The sequence below is a fragment of the Xyrauchen texanus genome, chromosome 3 (genome assembly GCF_025860055.1).
Source record: "Xyrauchen texanus isolate HMW12.3.18 chromosome 3, RBS_HiC_50CHRs, whole genome shotgun sequence".
Taxonomy (NCBI): domain Eukaryota; kingdom Metazoa; phylum Chordata; class Actinopteri; order Cypriniformes; family Catostomidae; genus Xyrauchen; species Xyrauchen texanus.
The window spans coordinates 3,289,452-3,301,703 of record NC_068278.1 but is presented as its reverse complement, the minus strand read 5'-3'; the positions used below and the strand labels follow the sequence as shown (position 1 = coordinate 3,301,703).

The following is a 12,252-nucleotide window of genomic DNA, read 5'->3' as shown; positions in this document are numbered from 1 at the left end:
TTGATAGAACTAAAATGAAATAAGTAATGAAAGAATAACTAATAATTACATTAGTGAAATTAACCTTAAAAAATAACATGAAATAAAAAAACTTTCATTTAGAAATGTTTCTTTGCTGCTTGTTTTTATATTTTCATCGTTTTCCCAGCACAAGTTCTGGACGTTCATGGAAAGACGCATTTTTATGTTTGATTTTCTCGGAAAAACTACATTCGTGCCCTCTAATGTGACTGGTTATTTTGTAATATTTGATATGAGCTCAGCATCGGTAAATCACGTTCGGTTGATAACGTATGGTCAATGGTTTAATAATGCTAAATTGATAAATAATGGGCTTCATTTCAAACAATTTGTATTGCCAAAAGTACCTCCGATGATGGCAAAACTATGCGATGACTGCAAGTTCCTCACTTTCTTTTTAAAACGAACATGCGAGTGTTTTCTAAATCAATATTTTACAATGTGAATGCATTCCATTTGAAAAAAATGTATAAATAACTTTTATTGCTATTCGCATAGATGTTAAAAGCTTCCTATTCTCGTTTACTAGTGAGTCTGAAGCTTTCCTTATATGGCATGTCTATATGCGTGGATTATGATATTTGTGAATGAACATGCACACTTTGTGCCTATATGTCCAGGAACATGTTCCATCACACAATTGTTAAATTAAAGTGAAACCGGAGCACTTTGCATTAACTATCAAAGTTTATATTGGTCTGTTATACTTTCGTAGGAGTTTGGCACGAGCCTCTGCAGATGGCGTGCGCTTCAGAATGCTGAAAGTTTCACGTACTCTTCCAGACATGAGCTGCTCTTTCGGTTGACATCCGTGGTGCAGCTCAGTGACACATAAACGCAGGGGTCTGGGTATCTCAGCGAGTATTGATGCTGACTACCACTCCTGGAGTCACAAGTTTGAATCCAGGGTGTGGTGAGTGACTCCAGTCAGGTCTCCTATTCATCCAAATTGGCCCGGTTGCTAGGGAGGGTAGAGTCACATGGGGTAACCTCCTCGGGCTCTCAGTGGGGAGTGTGGTGAGTTGTGCGTTGATGCCACGGAGAATAGCGCGAAGCCTCCATGGAGAATAGCGTGAATAGTGTGAAGCCTCCAAGCCTCCACGTTTCCGCGGTAACATGCTCAAAAAGCCACGTGATAAGATGTGCAGATTGACGGTCTCAACTGAGGTTTGTCCTCCGCCACCCGGATTGAGGCGAGTCACTACGCCACCACAAGGACTTACAGCACATTGGGAATTGGCCATTCCAAATTGGGGAGGAAAAAATGACACACAAACGCGCCGTGCTGTTCATGACATTTATAATTAATATTCACTTAAAATGTCCTCATTTGGGCATTAAAATGTGATTGGAATTTAAAGTGCACAATAATCACGGTTATATCAATTAACTACAATCAGACGGTTATTTAATGATCGCGACTATTCAGGAATTAAATATCATCCTGGCTGAGTGTGAATAGTGAATTTCTACAATGCATCTGTAACTAAAAACCATAGCTTTTGCATGATGATGCATCAAGTGCACTAGGTGTCAGTGGAAGTCCAAAATTACATATTGAAAATATTACTGAGTACATAAACATACTTCATGTTTTAAATATATTGTATAATTATTAAAATATGTGTAACTCAAGTAATGTACGCAAAAGTAATAAACTTAATTATAAAAAGTATACTTCGGTTAGACATGAACGCTACGTTTTCTAAATTCCGTCATCAGTAGAGTGCGCGAGCATTAAATGCGTACAGCTTTATTTTTCTAACCACTGAATGAGCAGTATGCGCATGCAGCTGAAATTATTTGCACAAATTCAGTTCAGGAGATACCTGGATTTGCATAACTCCAGTCTGAAGGACAACAACATTTGGGTCAAAACTCCAGAAGAGAAATAATCTGCTTTCTCATAGTAGTCGTATCACGCATCAATCGCCTTGTATGTTCGCACATTCAAATGAAGTATAATTTAAAAGGCTCGCATTCAGCAGACGCTTAGTGTTGGCGTCAAAAACAAAATATACTTTGGGCTATGTACTTGCATAACAAGAATTTAAATGGTTATAATTTCACTACAAGTAATTTGATTACAGTAACTAATTACTTCAGATTACATCCAAAACTGTTGGCCAACTAGTGGATTTACTATCGATATACTGTATTCTACGTGGTCAGTTAAAAGTCTTTTTCGTTTTTCTGGCCTCAATAACTTAAACCTTTTAATAAAGTGCTCCACGGTACTTGAAAGAATATCAAAGCACTACTATGGTAATACCAAGCCTATACTACCATTGTACTTATAGGCACACTTTTGTAAGCGTTCATGATAACTGTGCTCCATTAAATGAGTTATTATATTGACATAAAATATTACAGGGTTCTTACTATTGTAATTTGATGGTCATTATTCTGCATTAAAACAACATTTAGACAATCATGAACACACACACACACACACACACACACACACACACTTAATATGCTCTCTTTCTGCTCCCAATAAAACATTCCAAAGAATCAACCTGCATTCCTTCACTGCCGTATTTCTATGTGGTTTTTATTTTATTTATTTTTTAACTTTAGACATGATCTCAAAATGAAAACAAACTGTAAGTTTCCCCCCGATTTGACATTAACCGCTGCACTGAAATCCGATCTCTGCGCACCTCCATCAATGCTTCTGTACACTATTAATGTAAATAAATGAAGTAGGAAATAAAACATGGCCCCATATGCGTCATTCAGTCATGCCATACACACTCAGTGATAATGCGTGGGATATATTTACCCGCTGAGTGTCTCCTCCATATAAGTGAGCGACGCTTCTTTATGGATGAAAGTTTCAAGGGTCTTGATTCACACAGACCCCCTTCACCTCGACTGATCTCGAGCTAGAACGCCAGCGCGCGCTCTCTCTCTCTCTCTCTGTTCAGGAAGTGATTTTGCGTTCAGTCTGACATCATTCTCAAACGCTTTCAGGAGTTTTTTAAAGACACAGTCGGACCGTCCCGTACAGTTCCTATCGAATGGCCTATGCAGACTCCCCATATAGATCGAATGGTGATGAATGCATTGTGGCAAGCCGTTTAAACACGTATTTCTCTAAAGTTTAGGAATACAATGGAATGTTGCTACTTTATATGATTTAAAAAGTACATGCAACTTAAATAGAATAGATTCTAAACTTACTAGAAAATATTTTAAGTTTAAGAAAATTTTAAAGGTGCACTAATAACGTTTTTGTTGACGTTGTCTGGACTTACACTGACATCCAGAGACCCTCAAGTTAGTGAATCGGACTCAACCTGAAATTACTTCAGACTTGACTTGACTTACAAAATCTTCATTTCGCATTCAGCACCTTATAAGCACTAAATATGACTCTCATAACTTACACATGCATCTGTGCGGGGCGAATGAATCGTGCTTTTGCGTAAACTGCCACAGTCACAGCACCACAGCAATATGAAATAATCTCGATTTCACAGTTTAAAAAAATTATAAAAACCGCGTCAAAACACCAATTCGAATAAATCGGAAAAGAACGCCCAGCCCCAAGTCAAGTACAATTTAGAATGGTTAAATGATCTGCTAAATTAACTGCTAATCTAGTTCTACTCAGCCGTCATTGAGTCTGTCCTCTGCACTTCAATAACTGTCTGGTTTCAGAAGAATACAAAGGACAGTTTGGACTGCTGAGTGGATTACTGGTTGCCCCCTGCCCTCCCTTCAAGGGCTGTACAGGTACTGGTAAAATCACTCTAGACCCCACTCACCCTGCCCACAAACTTTTTGAACTGTTGCCTTCTGGCCGACGCTTCAGAGCTCTGAGCACCAGAACCATCAGACACAGGAACAGTTTTTTTCCCTCAGGCTATCCATCTCATGAACAGTTGAAATTGCTTCATTGAGCAATGTTAAAAACTATACTATAATTACATGCAATACACAGCCTAGTCAATTATATTATTTAACACATCCTACCTCTTCTGCATTACATTCCACTGTATATAACAGATTTGTACATACGAAACACAGCAAAAAAAAACAAAACAAAGAAATGTCTCTTTTTCAGGACAATGTATTTAAAGATAATTTTGTAAAAATCCAAATAACTTTGCAGATCTTTATTTTAAAGGGTTTAAACAAAGTTTTCCATGCTTGTTCAATGAACCATAAACAATTAATGAACATGCACCTGTGGAACGGTTGTTAAGACAGTAACAGCTTACAGACGGGAGGCAATTAATGTCACAGTTATAAAAACTTAGGACACTAAAGAGACCTTTCTACTGACTCTACTGAAAAACACCAAAAGAAAGATGCCCAGGGTCCTGCTCATCTGCGTGAACGTGTCTTAGGAATGCTGCATGGGAGGCATGAGGACTGCAGATGTGGCCAGGGCAATAAATTGCAATGTCTGTACTGTGAGACGCCTGAGATAGCGATACAGGGAGACAGGAAGGACCGCTGATCGTCCTCACAGTGACAGACCATTCGTAACAACACCTGCACAAGATCTTTACATCCGAATATCACACCTGCAGGACAGGTACAGGATGGCAACAACAACTGCCCGAGTTACACCAGGAATGCACAATCAGTGCTCAGACTGTCTGTAAAAGGTTGAGAGAGGCTGGACTGAGGGCTTGTACGCCTGTTTTAAGGCAGGTCCTTAACAGACATCACCTGCAACAATGTCACCTATGGGCACACACCCACCTTCGCTGGACCAGACAGGACTGGCAAAAACTGCTCTTCACTGACAAGTCACGGTTTTGTCTCCCCAGGGCTGATGGTCAGACTCGCGTTTATCATCGAAGGAGTGAGCATTACACTGAGGCCTGTACTCTGGAGCGGGATGGATTTGGATGTGGAGGGTCCATCATGGTGTGTCACAGCATCATCGGACTGAGCCTGTTGTCATTGCAGACCATCTCAACACTGTGCATTACAGGAAAGACGTCCTCCTCCCTCATGTGGTACTCTTCCTTCAGTCTCATCCTGACATGACCCTCCAGCATGACAATGCCACCAGCCATACTGCTCGTTCTGTGTGTGATTTCCTGCAAGACAAGAATGTCAGCGTCTGGCCAGAGAAGAGCCCGGATCTCAATCCCATTGAGCACGTCTGAGACCTGTTGGATCAGAGGGTGAGGGCTAGGGCCATTCCCCCCAGAAATGTCTAGGAAATTGCAAGTGGCTTTGAGGAAGAACTGGTAAACCTGGTGCAGTCCATGAGGAGGAGATGCTCTGCAGAACTTAATGCAGCTGGTGCCACACCAGATACTGACTGTTACTTTTGATTTTGATCCCCCCTTTGTTCAGGGACACATTATTCAATTTCTGTCCATTTTGTTCTGTTACACTCCTGTTCTAACTGGTCATATTTGCCTTCAGATATTCTAAAGGTGATTGTAATCATTTAGGCCTGAGTCCTGCTGAACTGAAAAAAAAACTGAACTGAAATAACAAAAATGTCCAAACAAATGCCTGTAGTTACATTCTCCAGTCACCTTTATCACTTTTTGTTGGGTAGGGGATTTTGGCTGGTAAAAATGCTGAGTGGCTTGTGATTTCACTATACCACTAGCCACAGTGGCTAGTGAGCCAAAAAGTTAATGTCAAGCTCTACATCTGCATCACATATTTTCCCATGTGTCATGATCGAACTGACCCTTAAAACAGAATTCAATGATGTATTTCCACATAAACCTCAACATTTTATAAGAGTCCTGTGAAACATAGCGGCACCTGCCGTGCCATATGTTCTCACATTTGTTTTTATCAACGTAGTGTCATCATCAGAAGCAGAAATTTCTGAAAAGGTTAGTCGCATTACTTAACATACAGAGTATATAAGCTGCATCTCTTTCTCTTTCTCTCTCTCTCTGTATGTGTGTGTGTGTCAGAAAGAGAGAGAGATTTTAACACATAAATTTGTCCCATATTTTAGCATCTTCTTTTGTAGACGTAAAACAGCTGGCAAATGTTTGTCAAAATTATACCTAATGATATGGCATTACATTGCATTGCATATGACATATTGCATTGCTTGTGTGCTCATTCTGAGCCTTGTTGAATTGACCATGAGAAAAACTGTAGCACCTTAATTAAAAATAAAAAAACAGTACAGGTTAAGTTAATTAAGTCTGTGAAATTTTTTTTTTTATAAATAAAAGTTCAGGTAGATTCCTATTAGTATCCCAGAAGATAATTTCCAAAGATCATACATTTTGACTATATAATGTAATTTTGTAAATATAATCTTTAAGTAGAGCATTTTATTTATTGAAGAGGTAATGTTTGGTGACTTGAGCCTCAACTCATGACAAAAGACTCGAGACTTGACTCAGACTCCAACATTAAAGACTTCAGACTTGACTCGGACTCCAGCCTTAAAGACTTCAGACTTGACTCGGACTCTAGCGTTAAAGATTTCAGACTTGACTCGGACTCTAGCGTTAAAGACTTCAGACTTGACTCAGACTCCAACATTAAAGACTTCAGACTTGACTCGGACTCCAGCCTTAAAGACTTCAGACTTGACTCGGACTCCAGCCTTAAAGACTTCAGACTTGACTCAGACTCCAACATTAAAGACTTCAGACTTGACTCGGACTCCAGCCTTAAAGACTTCAGACTTGACTCGGACTCCAGCCTTAAAGACTTCAGACTTGACTCGGACTCCAGCCTTAAAGACTTCAGACTTGACTCGGACTCCAGCCTTAAAGACTTCAGACTTGACTCGGACTCCAGCCTTAAAGACTTCAGACTTGACTCAGACTCCAACATTAAAGACTTCAGACTTGACTCGGACTCCAGCCTTAAAGACTTCAGACTTGACTCGGACTCCAGCCTTAAAGACTTCAGACTTGACTCGGACTCCAGCCTTAAAGACTTCAGACTTGACTCGGACTTCAGCCTTAAAGACTTCAGACATGACTCGGACTCTAGCGTTAAAGACTTCAGACTTGACTCAGACTCCAGCATTAAAGACTTCAGACATGACTCGGACTCTAGCGTTAAAGACTTCAGACTTGACTGCGGAAACGTTTCTGGAATTTTTTTTATAAATTCCATGTTACTGATATACTGATACTGATATAACTCTTTGCAGCATCTATTAATTTAGTCAGAATACATGGCAACTTTTGAATGATTGTTAAAGGAGAAAGATGGTTTTATCAGGGTTGCAATCACTATCCAGGTAAATCTGACATCAAATAACAAGATAACATAATTCAATGTAAATTAAATAAAATTCAATTTACAAATGGCCACATAAATAGTAGCTTTCACACATACCACCTTTTCCAGAAAATGACTTGCAATTGTTTGTGGTCATATGTGAACATGCCCCGTTTGAAAATATCATTTTACATTTTCAGATACATTTTGCACTGGCTATTTCCCTGAATGAGAATGCAATGTGTAAACAGAGTTTAAGATTAGAGTTTAAGCACGTACAAGGTTAGAATGTGCTGACATATAATGAGATGATTCAGTTAATCTGGAGTCAAAAATGTTTGATTCCATTTAGTTGGAGGATATAAAAATATTTGATATCTTGGACTACAGAGGAAATCTTGTAGTGCACGCAGTCCTAATAAACGACTAAAATCTGAATTCATATGTTGAGCACGTGTGTGGCCACGACACTGGACCACAAAGTAATGGAGATGGTGAACATGGGCTTAAAGGATTAGTTCACCCAAAAATGAAAATCCTATCATGATTGACTCACCTTTAAGCCATCCCAGATGTGTATGTCTTTCCTTCTTCAGCAGAACCGAAATGTAGATATTTATAAGCACATTTCACCTCTGTTTGTCCATACAATGAAAGTGTATGTGTGCCATTGCTGTTTGACGGTCCAAAAGGCACATTTAGGCAGCATAAAAGTAATCCATACGACTCCAATGGATCATTGAATGTCTTCAGAAGCAAATCGATAGGTTTGTGTAAATTTATTTTAAACTATAAATCGTTACTTCTTGCCAGAGCTAGGAAACTGTGTGAAATGACCTAACTCTCACGTGATGTTTGTTACTCTGTTGTATTCAAATTGCGTGCTACAGACTTTTCACGTAAATGTACCATTCAAAAGTTGACCCTTTTTTCAACTGTTAAAAATGCACCTTGAGACAACGGTGTTCTGCTCTTTTCATGGTACTGCATCTAGATTTTTTAGTGCAAGGACACATTCAGTGTAAAAAGTCCATTTTTCTATCTTTATCCAGCAGCCACATCACCCTGTAACTCAAGACCGGTTGCCCACTGAAGCTAAACAGGGTTGAGCCTGGTGAGTACTGTCGTGGAATATCGCGGTGAATCTCTCTAAGTTGAAGAAAACTCTCAGAGTCTTGAGTTCCAGATGGCAAAGTTGTAGTTTATTGAAGACCAACAAACATGAGTTCAGCCAGCTGTCTGTCCTGCCTCTATCCTCCTTTTACCTGTTATCTCTGTCCAATGGGATATTTACCCTTGTCCCTTTCCCTCGCCACCAATATGTTTTAGTTCTCTTTTTAGGTAAATATTGTTGGAAAATTCCCCATCTCTCTATTTTTAAAAAACATACATCATACATGAAAGAACATACATCAAACATACAGCTGGTGACTTCACACATTCTGGACACATGTCCTAGTTCATGGTAAGCACACGTCAAATTAAAAACATCAGTGCAAGAGACTCTTTCACACACATCAGCAACTTTTCACTTGAGGTGACCTTGTTTGAACATACACTTCAACATTAACACATTTAAGACATGAAAGAAAATACAAGAGATATATTTAATAAATGAACGATATATGTCAATATTAGTATCATCTTAATCATAAAGGATTTTTCTTCCATAGTACCTGGATGGGAGACCTCCTGGGGAAAAAATAAGGTTGCTGCTGGAAGAGGTATTAGGGAGTCCAGCAGGGGGTGCTCACCCTGTGGACTGTGTAGGTCCTAATGCCCCAATATAGTGATGGACACTATACTGTAAAAGGTGCCGTCCTTCTGATGAGACCGAGGTCCTGACTCTCTGTGGTCACCAAAAAAAAAATCCTGGAGCACTTCTAATAAAGAGTAGGGATGTAACCCCAGTGTTCTGGCTATATTCCCCCCTATTGGCCTTATCAATCATTGCCTCCAAATAATACCCATCCATATATTGTCTCTATAACTCTACGTCACATCATTCAGGTGGATGCTGCACACTGGTGGTGGTTGAGGAGTGTCCCCTGTTCACTGTGTAAAGCACTTTAAGTGTAGAGTCTGAAAAGCGCTATATGAATGCAACATTCATTCATATCTTCAATCCAACATCTTTAAGAGATGACAAAGTTTGGTGTGAAACAATCAGGAATGAAGCATTACAGGGGCCATGTTTTATTTTCAAAATTAAATATACTGTACAATAGTATGATAATATGATATAATAATATGATATTTTAAAGGGGAATTATTCATTTAATTGGCTATTTTTAATCAATTTTTCTAAATATGTTTAATGTCGTAATGTGCATCGGACTGCTAGCGGCCCACCGGCACAATTCCCACCCATCCCTATGGCCAATCCGATTCTGTGTTGATAGACATTGCCTCATCTGCCTCTGGATGTAACATCTGTACACAATCCCCAAAAGATGCTGGATTGAAGACAGACAAATGAGCCGTTTACACTTAATGTGACCTAAAAAAATTAGACAGCTCAACAAATAGAGCAGAACACGGGTGTCTGGAGAGACATTTTTAACAGTTGAAAAAAGGATGCCTAACAATGCCCTTCAGGTGTAAAATTCACAAGATAACATTTCACAGAGACCAGCAGATCTTTTGGAATCACTACCTGTTCTCAAGTGGCCTTGGACTCATTTGGCATTTCATGAGCGACCACCATGAAAAAGTTAAACTACAATTCTAGTCATCACTGATCGGAAAATGTAAAAAACATCAATGGAGAAAACAGATGCACTCTTTCACTCGGTGAACTGAAACTTTGGGTCTTTGATTGGACATCAATATTTAAGTCTGATGCCATTTTGCAAACTTCTCATCTAACTAAAGAATATGATATGTCCAAGTACACAAATTAAGACAATTCTATTGCACAATAATTGCACACACCAGTGAGACTTACATAGTTTTTTTATTCATTGGGTTAAGAAGCTGTTCCTGAGAGGTTATTGAACTGTGTTAGGCCACATAAACCGTTTTAACGTGTGCAGTAGTAGATGTGTATTTTCATTGGGCACTTGTACATGTCAGTTCATCAGTGCACTGACCCGCTGGCTTGAGCTGTACAATGGCTTGTCCCAAATGTCACTGGTGTCCCTTCAGTTTCAGAACAAAAGAGCGTGCTTGGCCAAGTATGAGGCATATGATGTCTTGATCCTCAAACAATAGCAGATTGTACTAACTCACTTGTGTTTCATGCCAGCCTGGCGCCAATACCACCACACTAATGCAACATGCGGCATCAGACTCATGCTCTGATTGGCACCACACAAATAATCTCATGTGATTGCCGCAAGTATGCTGAAACAGGCCATTAGTGAAGGATATTTTTGTATGAAAATGGAAGGAAGAGAAAGCATGATTAAATTACCTTCTGAAATCCAAACATGAGTGTTTAATCTAGAAGACGTGCAGATACAAAATACAAGTATGAAACAGTGTACTGACATAAAAAAAACTAAAGTAAATCATACTGTCCAGTGTTAATACAACACAACACATTTTATTCATCTAAAATATGCAAAATGCAAGATGCCTTTCAGCTCTTTTGAAAGGTGCTCCAAGCATTTCTTTTTTGGAATGGCATGCGTAAAATGCCACTGCCACCTGTCAAATATCAGTGAAATACATGACATGAGAAATCACACCTGTCTCTGTGACATTTTAAGCCAATTAGAAAACATAGCCAGTCAGATGGTGTTCAGGAAAGGAATACAATCCAAACTCGTTTTTTAACAATTAGAAAGTGAAACAGTAGGTATTATTCCACAAAAAAACACTTCAATTAGTGTTGCCGATGTAATGCATTGTCCTACCATCAGAGCAATTCAAATTTAAAATACATGTAATTATATTTTTTACGAGCTGTGTCATCAGGGGGCAGTCAGTGTGCCTCAACAAACCACACAATCAGTGCAGCCGCACACACAGGATGCATTTTTGATAACTGGACGAATCAGAACAGAATGCAAGGATCTCGGGACTCAATTACTTTTAACTTGACAAAGTGTCCCAAAACACAACATTTAAGATGCTGAAAATTAGTGAGATGCTCCAAAAGCATCCATCATATGTACATAGACAGACTAAATATGTATACTTAATATGATTAAAAATAGCGCAGACATAATGCAAAAACGTGTTAGAGACTATTTAGCCCGAGACAAACCACTTATTATTAAAATGAATGGGAGACATCGGAACACCCAATATGGTGGGTGTAGCAAATAAAGTCCCGCCTTACAGGTCAAAGAGCCAATCGCATTAGATACAGACATCACCTGCCAGTTCACTCGAGAATGTGCATTAGCTGGACCAGCCTGAATAATATCGTTTTTAACACAATCTAAGCTAAAGAAGCACAATTTATGATACGACTGTTATCAGATTTTACTGCTGATTTGAAATATGTTGTTTGATCGCAATCTTGAGATTTTTGTCTTTACTAATTCAAGTAGATAGGAGCTGTACTGTTATGTCCATTGAATCAATAGAAAATAGCTGCCCGTGAGCATTCCCAAGATGGCTGTCGAATGGACTGACTTGCCTTGAAAGGGACTTTGAATGCATCCTGTGAAAAGAGGACAGATCGACGAACGCTATCGACTAGACTGGTTCAATTATATAGGAACAAAATCAAAATATCGACTTCCAAAGCCACTTTTTTGTGTTGTCTAATTAATGTTTTACTCATCTGCCACAATAATGCAAATATTGATATATGTGAATAATTACGAATAATTTAATTGATCGACATGTAATTAATTCAATTAAACACTAATTGATTGACAGCCCTAGTTTCAATGCTACATAGGCTACATCCACATTAATCCGGATACATCTGAAAATGGTGTTTTCATTTTCTAAATGCTCTCTGTCCACACTGCAGTTTTCAAGTGTTTCCCAAAAGTTTCTCATCCACAATGAAACATATGAAAACTCTTAAATCCCCTGACTGCGCATGCAAAAAAACGCCATTCCATGTACGGTCTGAAACAT

At 39.0% G+C, this 12,252-nt stretch overlaps 1 protein-coding gene across 1 annotated transcript in view; it reads right to left on the bottom strand.

Moving 5' to 3' along the window:
- LOC127622251 (nucleus accumbens-associated protein 2-like) overlaps positions 1 to 2,945 on the bottom strand; it is a 51,988-nt gene extending 49,043 nt beyond the window's left edge. The window contains exon 1 of the mRNA XM_052096296.1: positions 2,807 to 2,945. The gene's annotated coding sequence lies outside the window, so the exon portion shown is untranslated. The remainder of the gene's footprint in view (positions 1 to 2,806) is intronic.
- Between the last annotated feature and the right edge of the window lie 9,307 nt (positions 2,946 to 12,252).